The sequence below is a fragment of the Lineus longissimus genome, chromosome 16 (genome assembly GCF_910592395.1).
Source record: "Lineus longissimus chromosome 16, tnLinLong1.2, whole genome shotgun sequence".
Classification (NCBI taxonomy): Eukaryota; Metazoa; Nemertea; class Pilidiophora; order Heteronemertea; family Lineidae; genus Lineus; species Lineus longissimus.
This window is the reverse complement of record NC_088323.1, coordinates 11886324-11907362: the sequence shown is the minus strand read 5'-3', so window position 1 is coordinate 11907362 and position 21039 is coordinate 11886324. Positions and strand designations below refer to the sequence as shown.

General features: G+C 42.0%; 1 long non-coding RNA gene across 3 annotated transcripts; it reads right to left on the bottom strand.

Moving 5' to 3' along the window:
* Nucleotides 1-10694: 10694 nt before the first annotated feature.
* On the bottom strand, nucleotides 10695-20814 carry LOC135500751 (uncharacterized). Of its 3 annotated transcripts, none has more exons than XR_010449518.1 (5): nucleotides 20648-20814; nucleotides 15050-15123; nucleotides 14116-14190; nucleotides 13894-13974; nucleotides 10695-13355 (listed from the first exon to the last, which is right to left on the bottom strand). It is a non-coding gene; the product is annotated as an uncharacterized LOC135500751 (long non-coding RNA). The 3 variants fall into 3 exon arrangements; XR_010449519.1 differs by lacking the exon at nucleotides 20648-20814 and adding an exon at nucleotides 16307-16415; XR_010449517.1 differs by lacking the exon at nucleotides 20648-20814 and having other exon boundaries at nucleotides 15050-15856.
* Between the last annotated feature and the right edge of the window lie 225 nt (nucleotides 20815-21039).

Here is a 21039-nt window from a genome sequence, read left to right as displayed (position 1 = left end):
ATCCATACTTGGCAAGTAGTCTATACTTGATATTGCTGGCAAAGATCTGGGTGAAAATCATTACAATGGTTTAATAGCAAATGTATATGGTCCCCAAATTAGGAGAGAAAAAAATGATCAGAAAAACAAATTCAAAAAGATTTTTTTCAAATTTTCTTTTTCGTTTGAATAAATGAATGAAATACACTTGTATACTGCAAAATCCAAAATTAATTTGCCCTAATGAGGTTTAATGCAGTCGTAAAGCATTTTTTGCACCACAAAATGTTCAGTTCAGCTCCTACAACCCATAAATTATTGCCTGAAATCAAAAATATGTCTTTTTCTGATGGAGATTGCAATTTCAGAGACATCCTTTTAAGTTTGGCCGCCGAATAAGTTTGATGGCATGCGGTGATAAAATGTCCCCATATGAAGCAGAACAGTGCAAAAAACATGTCCCAAAAATAACCTAAAAAATCACAAGGTGTAAAGGAGTTTCTTGAGGTCACTATGTCAAGTTCTTCAATGCTAATGGCAAAGAAAGATTTTGCCTAAATGCGAATGTGTGGCGGAACACATGTAAAAATAGCCTGCAAAAATATGATATACGGTCACACAAGAACAGCCTCAGCGTCATTTCTTCTTAATTGATGTGTTGATTTGCACCTGTTGCTCTTAGCTATGGGTGAATTGGTCAAATTTGACTTCTAGGCAGTCCCTTGGCCGTCAATACCTAATGTGTAATGCATTAGAGGAATCCCCATACTTAGCCAAGGCCAGCTTGTTAACATTGAATACTTGTGTGTTTATCAACCATGTCTTGTGTCCAAGTAAATGTCCGTGCTGCAGTAGACTCATTGTATCAAAGGTCATTTTGGAGTTATATATAAACTAGGCTATGCGTTATCAACTTGAGACTTTAGTGCTGGACTATCCTTAAACCTTTCAATAGACCTCAAATGAGTTGCTCAATCATAGCTACCACCCTGGGCACATCTTTTTTTTAAAGGGGTACTGTTACAATTGACTTGTATGCCTTAAAAGAACGTGTTGGGATTTAAAGATTTATTTTTTGCCAACTTGAAGGCCTGTTCAACCAAAATGATTCCAATGCTTCAATGCAACTTGCGGCAAAGAACATTTTTAGCGTGTAGTGGGGATCAATTTAGGTATATGCCCTATTCGCTCCAATGTCAAAAGTAGCCGCAGTAGTGCAGTTGAAAGGTGTGTATGTTCACATGTCTAGTGTAGGTGGGATGATCCAGTGATATAACTTCCACTGCAGCTGTAAGCTGATATTATTGGTAAAAACCTGGTAAAGCAAGCATTTTTAGCTCACCTCAAGAGAGGTATGTCAGGGAGTTGAGCACAATGGCCCTGGCCATTTCATTTACATACAACTACGTAAGAAGACATTGTCATTCTCTGTTCAGCCAATGCCGGAATCATTGCAAAATGAAACTGCCAACTCCAGGCGCAATCATGAAACAGCCATTTTCCCAGGACGTCAGATTCTCCAAGGGAATCTTTTATTAGTCATCTAGGAAGCCCATCAAAGCCGCACAGCCCTCTGCTTGAGAGCTCCTTCGGACATTGCACAAGTCCATTGTCACATAGCCCCCTGTGCGAGTCCCCGTAGTGCTCTTTCAGTGGAATTAAGAATGCTTAATTTTTTAACGGAGATATCTAAAGGTTGAACCCCTTGAACATGTCAAAAGGTATCGCCAAACTCTGTACAAATGTCACCCTTACCCTTCAAACACAATCTACTTGGGAGCCTACTACTAATCGGCTACTCATTAGCCAAGCAAGCTACGTATGTATACAGTATAACCTCCCTTAGCGGACACCTCTCTATAAAGGACACCAGTTTTGGTCCTTAGTCGGGTCTTTCCATTCAATTTGACCTCTCCAATCAAGTCACCTCTCTATTAAGGACAGCATTTATCAGGCCGAGGATGTCCTTAATAGAGAGGTTCTACTGTAGTTTGTTTAATTCTTGGACATTACATGCATAGTGGCTGCTCTTTGTTACTCCTCGGTAGTTAAGTTATTGTCAAAGTTGATGAGGCTAAAAAATTTGTGATGTGTTTTATAACATGTTGCTGTAAACTGTTCCGGATTTGTATCAGGTTGTGGCCCATTCTTATAATGGATTGTTATTGAAATGACACTGCTAATGAGTGCAGGCACAACAACTACTGACCGATTTCACCATGTTCACCGCAGAAAATCCAAATCCTTAATTCCGGTCATTGAGTGCCAAGTCCAGGTTGCGAGTTGTCTGGTATTCCTGAATTCCGAGTCCTTCAATCATTTCCTCGCAATAATGGTTCTCCCATGGCATACCTAAATTTAGTATTTAACAGACACGTACATTCAGACCTAGAGATACTTGGCCTGCTATGGGCTGATTTCACCACATCTCTGTTTGGGCGGCGTGACAAAGCAAAAGATCATTGAGCAAGCATGAACATCAAAAGCTTTTCACCTATTGCAGCCTATATGACGTAACCTTTAATGTGAAACTTCAACTGTCGTGTTCCCCAATATCCCCAGATCCTAATTCACAAGTTGAATTAGACCTTTATCCCGTCTTTGAAGGAAGTGCTGTTTTCCCAGACACTCAATCGAGGGACTCGGAATTCAGGAATACCGGAAGACTCGGAACCTGGACTTGGCACTTAATGTTCGGCCGAGTTCAGGATTTTGATTCTCCGGGGTGATGTTAAGAATGTCTGACAGGTCAGGATTGATTAATGGGCCTATTTCAAATCATAATGGCACTGTTATTTCAAATGGTAAGGCACTTCTTTGACTGGAGCAGGAGTCTGAATGGTTGACACTGATGGCAGTTTTCACAGAAATGTTGGTCTGTGTCTTCATCTTCAGTTGTTATCGAGGGCAGTTTAGAGACAACTTCTTTATTTACAATGGTGTGATGTGCCGAGTGGTAAAATAGTTGTAAAATTTTCATGTGAAACCCTTTCTTTTCTTGGACAACCCGATCTATTATTCTCTAGATTTTGGGTCCGCCTGATCTAGGCGGACAGGGGTGTGGGCCGTGGTTCTAAAGAATCGTGGAGTATTATGTAAAAAGTGCAAGATTTGAATGTTATTACCTATAAAAGGATAATTTTACAATTTACTGTGTCTTATGTTTTTAATTTTTCTCCCCAATAGGAACTTGTCTTGGCTATTCAGTATTATCCTCATATCTGGTTGTGCATATATCCTTCTGAAGTATTAAACATGACTGTCTGTGGTCAAAGTCGCGGGGTCGGAATATATAAATGTTGCCCACCACGGAGGGTAACATGCTGAATGTAGCCCCGCCTGGATATGATGTCTCCAGAGGTTTTCAAGCCTGTACCTCCAGTGCTTTCTGGATGAGGTCGTCTCTGAATATTCCCCCCCCCCTCCCCGACAGTTTCTTTGGCCCAGGACCGAGGCAGTAGTTCAAAAGCAGCAGAGAGGTGGTGAAGTCATGAAGATTCAACAACTGTGACCCTGCCGGGAGACATGGCGAAATGTCAACCGGCTGGACCGGGTAACATTGCGAATACCACACGGTGCCGTGCCATGTCTTGGCCAATCATCATAATCACACTCGAGCTATGAGATTAATATTTTCTTCATCAGTCCAGTTATAAACGAAAACTGACATATATTGGTCTTGTCATCATATCAGGTTGTGACTATTTTCCTTACAAGTTAAATATGACTGCCAAATCGGGCCTTATCATAACAGGTTGTGACTAAGGTGAATGTTACTGTCCCATATGAAGATCACAGGTTGTGACTATTATTTCCTTCACAATTCAAGTAAAAAAACAGGTACCATCTTTTTTCATTCATATCATCATATCCGATTGTGACTGTTTCCCTCGTGTGTTTGAATAACTGTCCCTCATCAAGATCTCAGGTTGTGACAATTATTTAAAGTTATGAGATGAGGACACTCCTATATTATTACATAATCATCATATCAGCTATTTTCCTGATGAGGTTGTCTGTTGAATAACTGCCAGCCCAGATTAAGACACTTCTTAGTCCATAATCCTGATGAGGTTGAATATGATTGTCCCTGATCAAGATCAAAGGTTGTGATTATTATTTCCACAACAATTCAAGTCCTAAAATGAGGACAAAATTTTGGTCTGAATCGTCATATCAGATTGTGAGTAGTTTCCTCATATGAGGTCGAATATGCTTGTCCCTGACCAACATCACAGGTTGTGACTATTAATATTTATTCATGATTTAGGCCATAGGAATGATTAATCCTGTTTACCGTCCGAGTGATTTAAAAAGATGATGAGGCTTTTTTTCATTTTTCATTATTCATTATCGGTTACAGTCTGATTTACTGGTCAAAACACGCGATTCAGCAAGTTCCAGTATATGGAAATCAGGTCGGCCATCAACATGAGGCATTGAAAAAATGTCATTATTATGATGAAGAGCCTACCCTGCCAAGTTTTTATTGTTTCAATCATTTAAGGTAAAGATGAACCACTGGAAAGATTATTTAAATAAAAAAATGATGGCAACAATAAAATAAATAGATTTAAAGAAAAATAATGAAAATATTTCATGTTCGCTCAGAACCCATGCGGGAGGTGGACGGTAAACAGGATTAATAATTCCCATGGCCTTATAGATGAAGACAATCTTATGTTTGGCTTATCATCATACCAGGTAGTGACGACTATTACCTCACTGAGGTTGAATATGCTTGTCCCTGATCAAGATCAACCAACGCACTGTCTAGCAAGAGCCAAAAACATGAGGACAATCTTGGTCCTTATCATCATATCAGATTGTGACAAGTTTCCTCATGAGGTTGAATGTGGTTGTCACTTGTGAGGGCACTAACATTGGAATAACGCTAAAAGCAGTAGTTGGTTTTAGGGTTGGCCGTTAGGCGCCGCAGGCTCATGTGCGCGTGTTAGCTGCGCGCGCACTAGCTGCCCTGAGACTGTGTATTTAAGGTGTAAATAAATGCACGTGTATAAACACAGACATGACATGTCAGCCGGCTTTTTCAAAAGAGGGAGATTGAACATGAAAACAAGACAAAACATAACATAAAATTTGCATCAATCGATATTAAACCTTGACCAGAGCCTACATCATCGGAATGTCTTGGGCTAGCTAGTAGAAATCCGAGAATGTCTGATTTAACGAGCAGAAAATGTTAGAATCACGGTGCTGCCCTGATCACGCCCACTTTTCTGTGTTGTGACTGTGTATTGACTATTGTGAATTTTGTGTGTTCCAACGCTAACCCTAACCCTGATAACCTCACCAGTTGCTCCAAAACTGCATTGATGGTTCGGTAAAGGTAGGAAATATAATAATATTACATGCAACATGGCTTTATATTGAAATAAAAGTTTGTTCATATGATATAAAGTCACTTAAGCTAAGGACACTTTAACTTTGTCACATCCTTCCTCCTTGTCTGTTTTAACACTTTCTCTGATTTCATTTGTGATTTATCCCAAGGTCTATTGTTTTTCTGTTACAAAGGAGATATGTAGTGTTCCTTTATGCATGGAAAACTGGTTTGAATGAGTTATTTTTTAACAAAAACAAATGATGTGGAAGACAAAATTATGACTGTCCTTCAGAAAATGGCATTTTCAACTCGTTCGGCACCACCAACAACCGAGAAAAATGTAAAAGACCGTTGGTCTTGAATTAGATCTGTGCAGAATTGGGAATATATCAGGAAATTGTCCCAGTGGATGAGGTGATTTTAGGCAATTCTTAGGCGTATTGCATTATTGCTTATTTTGGCCCTTTTTGACCGATCTAACCCTTATATTTTCTGTAATTCACACTGAACAACTTACTTTTAGTCCGTTTCATCATTTGTAATCCCCTCATACCAAAAACAGATAAAAAAAACTATAATTCATAATTTTAGGTTTTTCGGTTGACTTTAACTGAAAATCCTTATAGACCCCAACCCTTAGTACCTGATTTATCAGTCGAATATGGCAAATATACTTTTTTTGGTGGAAATGATCTGGAACAATCATTTATTCATATAAAGCTGGTATATATGTCCATCGCACGGTAAATTTGTTTTTTAATTGAATTTTTTTGAAAATAGCCCCAAAAAGTACCCCGCCCAATATTGAAAGGGTCCATTTGAACCCTCCAAACGTAGTCGATTTGCACCGAATGCTAAATAATGTTGAGATCTATGCCCTACCAACAAAATATGATGAAATGAAAACATTCGTAATGATTTTAGCTGTAATTTCAGCCATTATCTAAAGAGCCCCTTCCGCCGCCTCTTTTCTGTTATATTCCTGATGGAGACAAGTCTTTAGTGTGCTGTCCCAATCAATCAACAAGATAGTCTCATAGAGATGATATTTATAGAGACAAGTATTCAGTGTGCCCTCCCAATAAGTCAACAAAATGTCGCATGGAGGTGTCACTTATGGACACATGACTGTCTTGTCTCAATCAGACAACAAGATTGTCATTAAGAGATTCCCTTTTGGAGGCAAGTTTCGATGTGCTGCCCCAATCAGCAAGGTGTCCTCATATAGATGTCACTTATGGAAACATAGTCTTGTCTCAATCAGAATACAAGATGGTATCAACAAGATGTCCCTTTTGGAGGCAAGTTTTCAGTGTGCTCTCGAAGGGATGCCACTAGAGACAGGTCTTCAATGTGCTGTCACAATCAGCCTACAAGGTGTCCGCGTACATATGTCACTTATGGAGACATGTCTTGTCTCAACCAGACAACTAGATGGTCTCAAAGACATGTCCCTTTTTGATGCAAGTCTTCAGTGTGCTCTCGAATGGATGTCTTTTATGGAGACAAGTCTTCAATGTGCTGTCACAATCAGCCAACAAGGTGTCCTCATACATATGTCACTTGTCTCAAGCAGACAACTAGATGGTCTCAAAGACGTGTCCCTTTTTGAGGCAAGTCTTTAGTGAGTTGTCGAAGGGATGCCACTTATAGAGACAAGTCTTCAATGTGCTGTCACAATCAGCCAACAAGGTGTCCTCATACAGATGTCACTCTTGGAGACTTGTCTTGTCCAATCAGACAACAAGATGGTCTCATAGAGATGTCCTTTATGGACGCATATCTTCAGTGTGCGTGCTGCACCGAACAGACAACAAGGTGGTCTCATTGAGATGTCACTTATGGAGACTATGGTGTGCTGTCCTGATCAGACAAAAAGGGGGTCTCAAATGGATGTGTTCGGTGTGGTCTCAAAGGTATGTAGGCATGTCTTCAGTGTGGTGTCCCAATCGGTCAACAATATTTTCTCGTAGAGTCTAGAGCGTTCCTTATGGAGGGAAGTCTTCGGTGTGCAGTCCTAATCGGACACCAAGATGTTCTCAAAGAGATATTGCTTATGGAGCCATATCTTGGTGTGCAGTCTTTAACAGACAACAAGGTGGTCTCACAGAGATGTCACTGTGATACAAAGAAGAGTCACAGAAATGAACTTTAGCCTAGTGAAAAAGATAATAGACAAGGCGATAGATTTCAGGTCATTTAATTATTATTATCTGCTCTGCTCATTGCCCACACCAAACCCTTATTCAAGACTTTAAAATTATTAGAAGTAACAGATATACACACTCTACTACAAATGAAGTTTCTACACAAATTTTTCAATAATTGCGATCTGGGTTACTTCATTCATGCATCAAAACAAATGACCAAATACATCCTCACAATACTAGAAACGGGCAGAAATCAATAATCCCACGATCCCGACTAAACATTAGGAAATGAAATGGCCAGGGCCATTGTGCTCACCTCATGTGGAGGAAAGATGGATAAAGAGCATGGTATTGTGTCATATAGTGTTAGGTTTGATGTAGGTCCAAGCAATTACAATTTCCCCAAAATGGTCAATTTACAGAACATTCGACCTCTGTGACCTTGAAAAGTAGGTCAAATCAAAGAAGACCCGGGTGACACATTGAATGGTTGTTAGAATTAGATGTACCTATGATATAAAATTGGTGCCAATCGGGCAAGTCATTACTAGGAATAATGGCATTTTGAAGAATTTAGCCCCCTCCCTGGAGGCCAAACGGCAAATCAGATTGCACCAAACTTCGGTACCTGAGATCACCCGACCAAGGGGTACATGTGTACTTAATTTGTGATCAATAGTCATTGCAGTTAAGAAACGTGCCATAGTTACGGCCTGACGGCGAATTTACGCCATTTGACCTCTGTGACCTTGACAAGAAGGTCAAATTAAAAACCTGTGTGACATATACTGTATGGTGGTTAGATGTACCCATGATATCAAATTGGTGGCAATCGGGCAAGAAGTTAAGGAATAATCACATTTTTAAGGTTTTTGGATTTTGCCCCCTGGTGGTCAAGTGGTGAATCATATTGGACCAAACTTCGGTCCCTGAGATCACCTGACTAAGGGGTAAATGTGTACCAAATTTGGTATCAATAGTCATTGCAGTTCAGAAACGTGCCATTGTTACATCCTAACGGCCAATTTACACCATTTGACCTCTGTGACCTTGAAAAGGAGGTCAAATCAAAAACCCGGAGGATATATGATGCACCTTTGCTAGAAGTACCTACCATATTTTTTTCAAAATTTCCCGACTACTATTAAGGGAGATATTGCATATTTTCACTTTTAACGTTTGGCCCCCTGGTGGCCAAACCATGAAACGAATCGGACCGAAACTTGGTCTCCAAGGTGTCATTACATAAGGGTACATGTGTACCAAGTTTCAACTCAATAGCTCTAACAGTTACGAAACGTGCCCTGCTAACGGACGACGGACGACGACGACGACGACGACGGACGACGGACGCCACGGTATGGGATAAGCTCACCTTTGCTAAGAGGTGAGCTAAAAATACCATTTTTGTCACTCAGTAGAACCTCTCTATTAAGGACACCATCGGGACTGCCAAATGCTGTCCTTAATAGAGAGGTATCCTGATTAGAGAGGTCATATTGAATGGAAACTTGGGCACTGTCATGTTTCTCAGGAAAGTCAAGTTTTTCAGATAAATGCCAGAAAAAGCCATTATCTCTCGTCAAAGGGCTCTAGTTGAGATGAGGCACGAGCGAAGAATGTAAATGTAATGGACGCCATTTTTCAAAACTTTCCAAGATTACTCAAACAAATTATTACAGAAGATGATTAACGAGTGTCGCGTAAATGAATACGCACATTGCTTGATTACACGACACACCTCAATCTTTTATTTTAACTTTATATTCAAAACTTAAACATTGTGTTTCTTGCGAATGACCAATGGTGCGCAGTCAACCTCTTGAATCCCGGTGACCGACCAGTCAGTCATTTTGAAATAATGTTTTTTTCCCCAACGACCGACAGGTCGGTCTCAGTAATATTTTTATTCCCTTGAGCTGGGACGCTATTTTATTGCTGGTTTTAGCGTGTTTGATGTACAGTAGGGTCAGTTAGAGCATGCCTGGGTAGATGGTGCCTCGTCACCAGACTTTGGTGGTTGTATGCGGGCGCCATACATCGTGAACGTCAGACCCAATTTCGCAACCACGTGACCACCCTGGGATCCCGTGATTTTCAAGTTTTGGGAGTCAAGAGGTTAAACGCGGCAAACCAATCTAGAATGATCTGGATCGGTCAAGATCACTGGTTCCGTGTAAATGGCCCTCACGTGTCTGCATAGGTTATGGTATTCCAACCACTTCAAGCACTTGGTTTGGTACCAAAATTATTAAAGGACCTTAGGCATTATTAACCCTTTGGCTCCCGAGGCCTATGTAATGCGATGTACCGAGATTTTTTACCAGTTTTATGCAAAATAACGTAAAAATACTTTTAAATATTGTACCTCCTTCATTATGCATCCTTGATTTATAGTCATAGTTCCACCTATTGTTGTGTATTTGGTTGAGACGGTTGTATGTGTAACAACGACAACAACGAGTAATGGCGAGGAGTTTAAGATGTCCGCGCCCACCCATGAGAGCACGTGCGATGAACATTTGTAAAGTTTGATTGATTTTGTAGCAAGCAAGGAGAAATAAACGTTGTTTTGTTTAAGAGGTTGAGGAGTTATATCAATATACAGTCCCTACAGAACACCAAAACCCCGTGTTTTTTCAAGACCCGTGTCTTCGCCGTGTGTCAAAAAACCCGCGGCGCACTTACACCTATCAGTTGGGTTAGATAATGATTAATAGCCCCGGCGACAGGTGCGCTGTAGGTAGGGAGCTCTCCTGTGTTTGTTTCCCGTTGGAGGGGAATTTCGCATGCGCAATACCGAGGCAACTACACCGCGCCATCTGTCGCCGGATCTTAGAACTTGCAATTGCTGTGTCTATTCAGATTCCACCTATCAATGAAATGGCCAGGGCCATTGTGCTCACCTCATGTGGAGGAAAGATGGATAAAGAGCATGGTATTGTGTCATGTAGTGTTAGGTTTGATGTAGGTCCAAGCAATTACAATTTCCCCAAAATGGCCAATTTACAGTACATTCGACCTCTGTGACCTTGAAAAGTAGGTCAAATCAAAGAAGACCCGGGTGACACATTGAATGGTTGTTAGAATTAGATGTACCTATGATATAAAATTGGTGCCAATCGGGCAAGTCATTACTAGGAATAATGGCATTTTGAAGAATTTAGGATTTGGCCCCCTCCCTGGAGGCCAAACGGTAAATCAGATCGAACCAAACTTCAGTACCTGAGATCACCTGACCAAGGGGTACATGTGTACTTAATTTGTGATCAATAGTCATTGCAGTTAAGAAACGTGCCATAGTTACGGCCTAACGGCGAATTTACGCCATTTGACCTCTGTGACCTTGACAAGAAGGTCAAATTAAAAACCTGTGTGACATATACTGTATGGTGGTTAGATGTACCCATGATATCATATTGGTGGCAATCGGGCAAGAAGTTAAGGAATAATCACATTTTTAAGGTTTTTGGATTTTGCCCCCTGGTGGTCAAGTGGTGAATCATATTGGACCAAACTTCGGTCCCTGAGATCACCTGACTAAGGGGTAAATGTGTACCAAATTTGGTATCAATAGTCATTGCAGTTTAGAAACGTGCCATCGTTACATCCTAACGGCCAATTTACACCATTTGACCTCTGTGACCTTGAAAAGGAGGTCAAATCAAAAACCCGGAGGATATATGATGCACCTTTGCTAGAAGTACCTACCATATTTTTTTCAAAATTTCCCGACTACTATTAAGGGAGATATTGCATATTTTCACTTTTAACGTTTGGCCCCCTGGTGGCGAAACCATGAAACGAATCGGACCGAAACTTGGTGTCCAAGGTGTCATTACATAAGGGTACATGTGTACCAAGTTTCAACTCAATAGCTCTAACAGTTACGAAACGTGCCCTGCTAACGGACGACGGACGACGACGACGACGACGACGACGGACGACGGACGCCACGGTATGGGATAAGCTCACCTCTGCTAAGAGGTGAGCTAAAAACCTGTGTTGAACACGGGTCTAAATTAGCCCCCGATTGGCCGCATCAAGCTCGATGGGGCTAATAGACACGGGGATTTGACACACGGGTCTATTTAGACACGACAATTCATAGGTGTAAGCGCAAAAGACACGGGGATTTGATAGGTGGAAGTACGACTAATAAAACCATACATTTTCGTAAAGCTGATTACCTTGGCTATCAATTGGCGTTGTTTCTGGGTATCAATTAGGTAAGAAGTAATCAATAATCAGTAATAATCAATATTTTTTGATTGATTTTGCTCTAATTGATTGATTTTTCTGATTTGAACAAAGTATATGGAACTGTAATTGATGCAGTTACAACCTGTTAATGATCAACGTAACTTGATTGATAACCTTTGATTGACTATTGTCTATTACTGATTGATCGAATAATACAACATAATATTAATTTATATGCTAATCAGTTCTTGTACTGTGACGCTGCACAAGCGCCAATCAAACTGCAGCGCCCTCTGTAAACTATGAATGAAACTAAATCTGGTCTTCTGCAGATTACCAGGGACACGAATACACTGTACAATAGCATCTAACGTGTACCGAGAGTTCTGTACTAAAGCATTAGTATAGGGACGATATATCGTACCGCCTACGCGAGACAAAATACAGGGACGATATATCGTCCCCTCTAGGGAGGCGAGGGGTTAAGGGCAATATTACCCAGCTGTCTGCTGCCCAGTCACCTCCTGTTCTACATAAGTAGTTTCCATCAACAAATTGCACAAAAAAAGGAAAAATTCCAAAGACTGAATTATCGCGCTTTTCTGATGTTGACCCATTTAGCTCTCCAAGCAGTGACCCTTTTCACGTGGAACAGTGCACGAGTAAGGCGTTTCCTGGAGTTAGGACCTACCCTGTGACGTCTTGGTACTGATATTATGACGGGAAAGGTATTTCGTGCCAGGACTTGTGCTACCAGAAATAATGAATAACACGTTTTTCTACTATCTAAGAGCTGAAACAAAATGGCTAAAGCATCAAACATGATTGGAGATTGGAAAAATAGTTTATAGGTGAACCAGAGGAAGAACAAAACTACTGCAATAACAAGAGCAACGCAGGGCATAGCATATGCCCCGGTGAGCACTTTGAGTTGGTGTATTAGGAAAGTGAAGTGTTTTTCAGACAACCCCGGGCAGCTGGTGTCATAGCTGACTAGGTTTAGTTGACATCGTGAAAGAGTTATTGGTCTGTAATGCCCGCTGTACACGTTATCTTTTTCTACCCACATAAAAAGTTACATGGTTATTACTCAAAGCGTTCTTGTTAAAATGAGAGGAAACGAAAAGTTTACAGACGCCTGACGCCTACCGGCTGACGGACATTGGTAAAACATAATGCCTCCGCAATGCTTTACGCATTGGCGGGGGCATAACAAGCTGCCTATTACTTTAGAGTCACACTCCACCAAAAAACATCGATGAAACCCCAGTAAAAACAGTAGTAATAGAAGATTCAGCAGAAAGCATCTAAAAATGTTTGGGTAGACACCTGCGATATAAATAAAAACTGACCACATTCGGCATTTAAATCAACTGTTCTAGGAACAAACGTCTTGGCGCCAAAACCCGATGTTGGCGAAAATTACATAATATCATGTAAAATCCAAGGAAGACATCAAGGAATCGCCTACGAGTGGGCACCTGCAAAAATGTCAGTTGCAGCAGAAACTAGTCTAATCCAGAACGTGTGTAATCCATTTGTGACTGTGTAATTCACTATGAAATAAATCCTTAATCCAATGTTTCCGTTTCTTCCATGCACCGACACTGCCTCAAGAATATTTCCGCCTCAATTTTGTTAAGTCCCTCGCATTGTTGTACTAAACAAATCATAGCCTGGAAAATCAAATTATAAAATTTCATCTATGATGTGATGATAATGCTTTACTTTGATAACAAATTAAGTGTATAATAAGAATGCAGTGGACAATCAAGTGACATATTTTCGTGTTTCCCAACAAAATCAGCCCAAATAATGATAATAACAAGGAGTTTTATATGGCGCTTTAAAAGAGCTTTCATTACCCAGCCTATCCAGAAGGTAAGAGTTACAACGTGGCACATGCCGGGTATCGAAGCCAGGACCTCCCGATCACAATGTTGATGCTCAAACGTTGTGCCACTGCGTTCCTCTGAGCACAAATTATTCCATATGCCTGAAAATGTACCCATCTCTGTACGTAGGTCTTTTATTGTTTCATGACTATCCACAGGATAATGCATGAAGTGATTCAAAATCATCTCTAGGCACTGTATTTGGTTGCAGCCGGTCAGTTTAACCCAATTCGCTTCAAGTTTCTCGCCTGTCATGTGCTGTACTTTCATGGAGAGATACCATCAATAAGGCTGACCATTTGTCAAATTTCAGACCCACCTCTGGCTCACGGACATTCATCATGGTTTTCATCTCTGTCTGCGGCAACTCATCCTACAAGAAGTTTATGATGGCCTCCATCTGAAATAACATAACATTTGTCAAATGAAAGGTATCAAATTGCTGTTTGCTGTGCAAATTGTCCATGACGAAGTCGGAAGATGAACTGATGGAGAAGACATGAATGGTTAAAAGGCAATTTAAAAATTGCATGTTTCTTACCTCCCAGTCCAAGATTGTTGTAAAGCTCTTCTGGCTTCTTACGAAAGGTTTCTTTACACATGTTTATCACACACTCTGCAAAAAAATAACAATTTGAATCCTTTGAAAACATTTCGACAATCATATTCATCATAAAGACATAAGAAACGTTTCTGCGGCTGTCAAAGTGCAGACAATGACAGTCAAACCTTTTTTGCCTTTACATACCTGTAGCACGAGAAGTAAAAAGCTTTATGGACTGAATGATGCAGGAGCTGAGCTTGTGTATGAAGTTGAACTTCATCATACATGTATGAATTTTCAGAAAAGAAGTTTGACCCAGCACAAAGCCCAACTCAGAGTCAGATGAAAAAAAGATTTTTATTCTGTTTTAACTCTTTAAATCCTTGAATTTTTTTAGTGTTTCCAAGTATTTCAGCAATTTTCACCCCAAACGACCTCCAAATGCCCCCCCCCCCCCCATGTACAAGACAGCTAATTAATTTCACTAGTATTATTTCATCAAACGGATGAAAACAAGTATATTGCATATCCCTAAACCGCCCGAAAACCAGCCTAAGTTTCATGATGGCGATGGTGTTGCTTGAGATTAGGTACGTGCTGGCAGGCAGCTAGGCTAGGAAACTAGACAAAAATCAGTGGCCGGATATCGGCCGGTTAGGACATAAAGGGTCAAATATCACATGCCAAAAAATGACAAGCAGTTTTTTTTAAAAAACGACCGATGCTATGACTTTCAATTCCAAGCGATGACAGATCAATTAAATCAAAAATTTGTATTGAAAAAGTTTGACCATCCAGTCCACGCGTTTACACTCCATCATCCATAGCCCAAAAACGATGCGGACAAATAATTTATCATGAATGGACAACAGTAGTAACAGTATTTTATTGTAAAATAAAAGGCTGTATTAAAATTTTAGTAAATACTTACGGATTTTACATTCTTCAAAACACTTGAGTGTGGGCACGAGTGGCATTAAAAACCCCAGGGGTGGCACGGAGGGCCTGCAATGCCACATTTAAAAAACATGAGTTACCAAGATTTGGTATCCCGATGCAATCATATTTACAAAACAAAAAGAAATACATGTAAGTGGTAGAAAAAATTTTTTGCAACTGATTTGAAACATATCTTAAACGATATGTGCTGGAGATGCCAAGCCTCTTTCATGCCGTCATTGCCATGGTGATGCTGGCCGATGCTATTGCACCCCGTCAATCAAATATCCTTTAAAAAATTGTATTACAAATTGTAAAAAATCTTGACAGTGCATCATGCTGTGCACACATGCTACCCGCTGACCGACTTTCGAATGTCGTCTCGAGCCAATGTGCATCCTTTTCTGTGAAGATCTATTGTAAACATGGTTTGTTTTGGCGACCCTAGGTGGTGCCGGCGTATCTGGCAATACTGCAAAGGTCCTATAAATAGACGAATTCGAAGAAGTTTGTTTTGGTGCTGACCAGAGCGTGGTGTCCCTAGGCATTGTCCAAAGTCAGCTAAGGCCTTCTGACGAGTGACATGTTCTGGGTGTGCGCACTCATTGTTTAAATTGTTTTGGAGCCGATTCCTCTTCTTCAAACAGGCCTATCTGGATGAACACACTCCCTCAAGTGCATGCACACAGTCCCTTCACTGCCACAACCTTCTACCAAAATAACATTGCGCAATATTGTTTCACCACTAGGCCTACGCCTCGTTATTTCACCAGTTACGTCATTACGTTGATAAGACGAATTCGAAGAAGTTTGCACTGACCCTTGAACAAAGGATTGCCGTGTCTCTCTAGGCACTGTCCGAAGTCGGCTTACTAGGCCTTCTGACGTATTCCGAGTGTGCGCATTCGATTTGTTTTGGCACCGATTCCGTCTTCTTCGAATACGTCTATTTCCTAAGTGGTGATATATAATATAGACCTAGGCCTATAGATTCATGCACTAGATTGGGAACAACGTTTACATGACGTAGTGTTGGCTGTCGTCACGTCACCATGCATTTTACATTACTGTAACGTGACGAGACGTGACGTTTTCGTAAACATGGTCCCAATGAAGTGCATGGATCTATAGTAGGGCCTACCGATACATAGTAGGCACTCCATGACGTGTTGGCAATACAATATCATGATGGACGCACACTCCACAGAGAGTAAGACTGAGCTGAGAGTGACACTAGGCTTACACATACACAGACATGATGAAGCCTGTAGCCTGAACGCCTAGACTGCAGTCTTAAGTCTGCACACACTCGACAGTGTCAATGACACACACGCCATGCATCGATTGCATGAATGATGGTCTGTACTCTGTGGTACCGGGCGGTAGGCCTACGAGGGTATCAGGCTGTTTCGCTGCATTGCCAGTTCGCTACCAGTTGTTTCGCTACATGTGGCGGTCGTTTCGTTACATGGTAGGTCGTTTCGCTACATGGGTGGAGTCGTTTCGCTACATGATGGGTACGGTCGTTTCGTTACATGGAGGACGTTTCGCTACATGGGTGGAGTCGTTTCGCGACATGGATGTAGGTCATTTCGCTACATCGTAGGTAGTTTCGCTACATGGGTGGAGTCATTATTTTTACTCTATTTTACCCTACTATAATTCCCGGTGGTGACTACAAATTTATTATAGCACAGTTTGCCGGTAAAAAAACTTATACGGTTTGATGGCGCGCAAGGGGTTCTTGTCGTCCTGGCCTGGGTTAGGCCACATAAAAAAAACGGCCAAGAACAATATGCTGACGACCTCTCGGCCTGGTCGGCACACCGATGTCAGCACGCTGCCCAAACGCTTATCAAAAAACAGAACGATGACATTGCTACATGGAGCGACAAGTGGCGAACAACATACAATGCCGACAAAACCCAGTTCGTCGCAATGTCGAAGAAAAAACTCTACTACCCCGCATTCATACATGTTAAGGGTCAACGAATTCACGCGTCATCATCCGCAAACAACCTTGGTGTCATCATTGACAATAAACTAACTATGTCCAAACATTTCAAAAAAGTTTTTGATCGCGTCAGCAAGCGTGTGTCGTTACTAAAAGCAGTCGCCGGTACTTTCGATCACCCCCGTGCTCCGCCTAGTGTCACCATTAGCATCTACAAAACAATGATTCGTCCAATCATGGAGTATGCTCCCTTGGCGCTGATGCTCCTAAACGATAAACAATTTGAGAAGTTGGACTCACTACGTACTCGCGCCTACAAGATTGCATACGGCATTCCAAAATCGATGAACGGTAATCATATAAAGGACTCCATGCAATGTGAATCACCAAAATCGCGCATAGAAACTCTAGCCAAAAAGTACATTGACAGCGATAAGCGCGCCCCGAGTATTAGAACTCTCATTGACTCAACGAAGAACAAAATGCCGCTCAGGATGTTACATCCTCTGTACTCCACCCCCATCGGTAGGACCTTACGTCTATGAACACTGAACTCTAAGCCAGGGCTACGACCCAGGCTCCCACTAGTAGACTTTGATATTTCGAGCATCGTACCGTCACAACCTCAGCACCGCCGAGTATCATGCAACTATTCATGATATTGTAACTGTCTGATTTGTACATTAGTGTATATAAGTTGATTACTCTCTTTTATGCTGTATTTAATTATATATTTGTTCTAATGATCAAGTATTCAAGGACAGTAGTCCTGTTAATCTGCCAACATAATCATGTACGCATATTGATCAAACACCTCGTGTAACAGTTGTATCGTGTCGACGCCTGAAGACAATGTAAATTGAAAAGGGTCTAGCAATAAATACTTTAACAACAACATCATTCCGCATATTGTCAGCATCAGCGAATTGACATAGTCTGTAGTGGAGCCCAAGAGAAAGCATGCCGAAACGAAATTCCTATCCCTGTGGAGATTGCAAGCGACAATGCATCACGGACGTGATTTTTTGCGAGGGATGCTCGTTGTGGTTCCACGCTAAGTGCCAAGGGCTTCCGGGACCTATCTTCGAAGAGTTAGGTAAGTTGCCACTAGAGTACTGGTGTACGAGGTGCGTTACGTTGACCTCGGACCCAAACGCGTATAATTTCGGCGCATCTCTTCAGAGATTTTTTATTGGCATCACCCCTGACCTCCTGAGGGCAGCAGCAAGACGTGAGCAAATTCTCCTGCGCCGAAATGTCGGCCCGATTGCCGTACCGCCCCAAGGCTTTACTGCTATGTACCAAGAAAACGTACACGCTATCGACACAAACGCACAGCGTATCTTGGAGAAGAGTGGGGGAGTGCGAAACAGGCTACCTGTCAGCATTCCTGGTGATGGGGATTGTCTCTATCACGCGGTATCAGTAGCGCTCTGCGGAGATACGAGTCTCTCTAAAAACCCCGAGCTGCGCGTAAGAACGGCCATTGAGTTAATTCTTCACCGCGATTTCTACATCAAACAGAATGTTGATCCGGTATGGGACGCGCTCACCCAAAGTTTTGATGACGCCTGTTCTGACTGCCTCCGACGCAACGAATCTTCCGCGTGGTGTTTTCACGCTCTCGCCTCAGTGGTCGGCCGCTCGATCGTATCCATGTATCCGCCAATGAATGGTCATATGGACCCTGCTGTACGCCGCCTCAGCACGACGTTTGTTCCGCGAACTTCAAAGAACAGGGGAACGAATGCTGCCATTCACATCCTCTGGTCCTCTGGAAGTGCTGCGTTTAATCGCGGAACATGGACTCCCAGCCATTTTGTGCCTCTCCTAAAAGTTGACAACAAGCGAAAAGGAACCTTGGTCCACGACGAACAGCCCAACAAGCGCAAGCGCAAAGTGATGACATCAAGTCCGACTACTGCTGACCCACCGGCACCGCCAATGACATTTCCGCCGTCTCTGACCCCACCGCCGACGTCGTCACTAATCCTCTTCGCCAAAGTCCACCACCCATGATAGACGACTCACCTGACTCCACTGGCACCGCGGACGTCACTACGCCACGCGAAAATCCACCACCAATGATGGACATGGACGTCTCTACTACACTATGCGAAAGTCCATCGCCACCTATGCGGGAGATTTCCGCCGCCGCCTCACCTGACCCCACCGCCAACGTCAGTATGTACCTATTCCGGGACATAACTCCACCATCGCCAACGCATGCCTCCACACTGCTCGAAGACGAGACTTTACCACGCGGGGATCAGACATACAGGGCCGAATTTACAAAGGGTGTTTAGCTTAAAACAGCGTTTAATGTCTGAATAGACAGAGTCAGGGCCTTGCAGGGTTTCTTCATGAAAACCGCATTAGGCCCTGAAACTGATTATGTAGAATTTACACGCGTCTAACTCTTAAACACCCTTCGTAAATTCGGCCCACAATGTTCGACCTGACGTACGAATTCCGGAGATAAATGAATCATCCATTGAGGAACCTAGTTCAATTTCGCCGGCCGCGGAAGACTTCGAATTGCCGTTTCAAATCGTTGACGTCGGGACTAAACGGTCAAGAAACAAATTGATTGACAGCCACGGTTACACGTACAACGTTATGCGCCGTCGTAATAACAATATTACAACTGATTGGCAATGCACGATCCGGCCGAAGCATAATCCGTGTCGCGCTATGGTGACACAGAAGGGGGACCAATTTATTGTTGGGAAAAATGCGCATAACCATCAAGCACAACCAGGTGCAGCAGTCGTCTCCAAGATAAAAACCTATGTCGACGGAGGGGGGTTTGGGGGGTGTCCCCCCCATTGTAACAGCTGTAGTTGTTAGAGCTTGCACTTAATAACATATGCTCGTAGGGGTTTGGGGGGAGCTTCCCCCCAACGCACTGGTAAAAACCTATGTCGACGGAAGGGGGTTTGGGGGGTGTCCCCCCCATTGTAACAGCTGTAGTTGTTAGAGCTTGCACTTAATAACATATGCTCGTAGGGGGGTTCGGGGGAGCTCCCCCGACCTAAAGGGGGGCTCACTAAGTCCTCGACTTTACATATTAATTAAAACCGCCAGTATTACTTTTGTAAATAAGTGTGGAGGACTTTGAATTGGTAGACATTTGTTACGTTTTTATTTCGTTACCCTATAACAAACTTTTTTTGGAACGAACAGAACATTTCCGAGTTTTTGTTTCAAACTTTTGTCATGCACCCGCACACTTAGCCCGTTCAAACTGCATGCGGCAAAAATCAAATTTGGTTACTACGCCGTGAATAATAATGATGATGATGATGATGATGATTACCCGAAGACGAATCTGTAATTGTAATATACTCGAGCATTTTTTCCCTAAATTCACAACAGATATTTAGCCCGGAGTTTAGCACAAACTTGAAAAAATAATGACTCCACCCATGTAGCGAAACTACCTACGATGTAGCGAAATGCTACATCCATGTCGCGAAACGACTCCACCCATGTAGCGAAACGTCCTCCATGTAACGAAACGACCGTACCCGTACGAGTAAGAGTCTTTTTCTCACAGAATCAACGAAAAAAACTTGTTCGTCTTCTACAATACTTTTCCCTAAATCATCCAGACCGTAAAGCAATAATATTTACCGATTGCATGATGGCGAACAGCAATCCCAAGATAGTATTTCGGAACAAACTACTCATGCTAGTATAACCTCGGCAAAAGCACGAAAAGCAGCGACAAGACAGTGTCCAAACGCAAGGGAAATCGTCGTTAATTTGTAAAGTACGCCCTCTCGCGGAGAACGACTGACCCCGTCTTGGCCATTCCAATGTTAGTGCCCTAACAACATCACAGGTTGTGACTATTGTATTTCTTCACAATTCAAGTCATAGATGAAGACAATCTTATATGTTTTGTTTATTATCATATCAGGTTGTGACGACTATCATATTTCTTAATTCAAGTTATAAAATGAGGACAATACTTTGGTCCTTATCATTGTATCAGATTGTGACAAGTCCCTCATGAGGTTGAA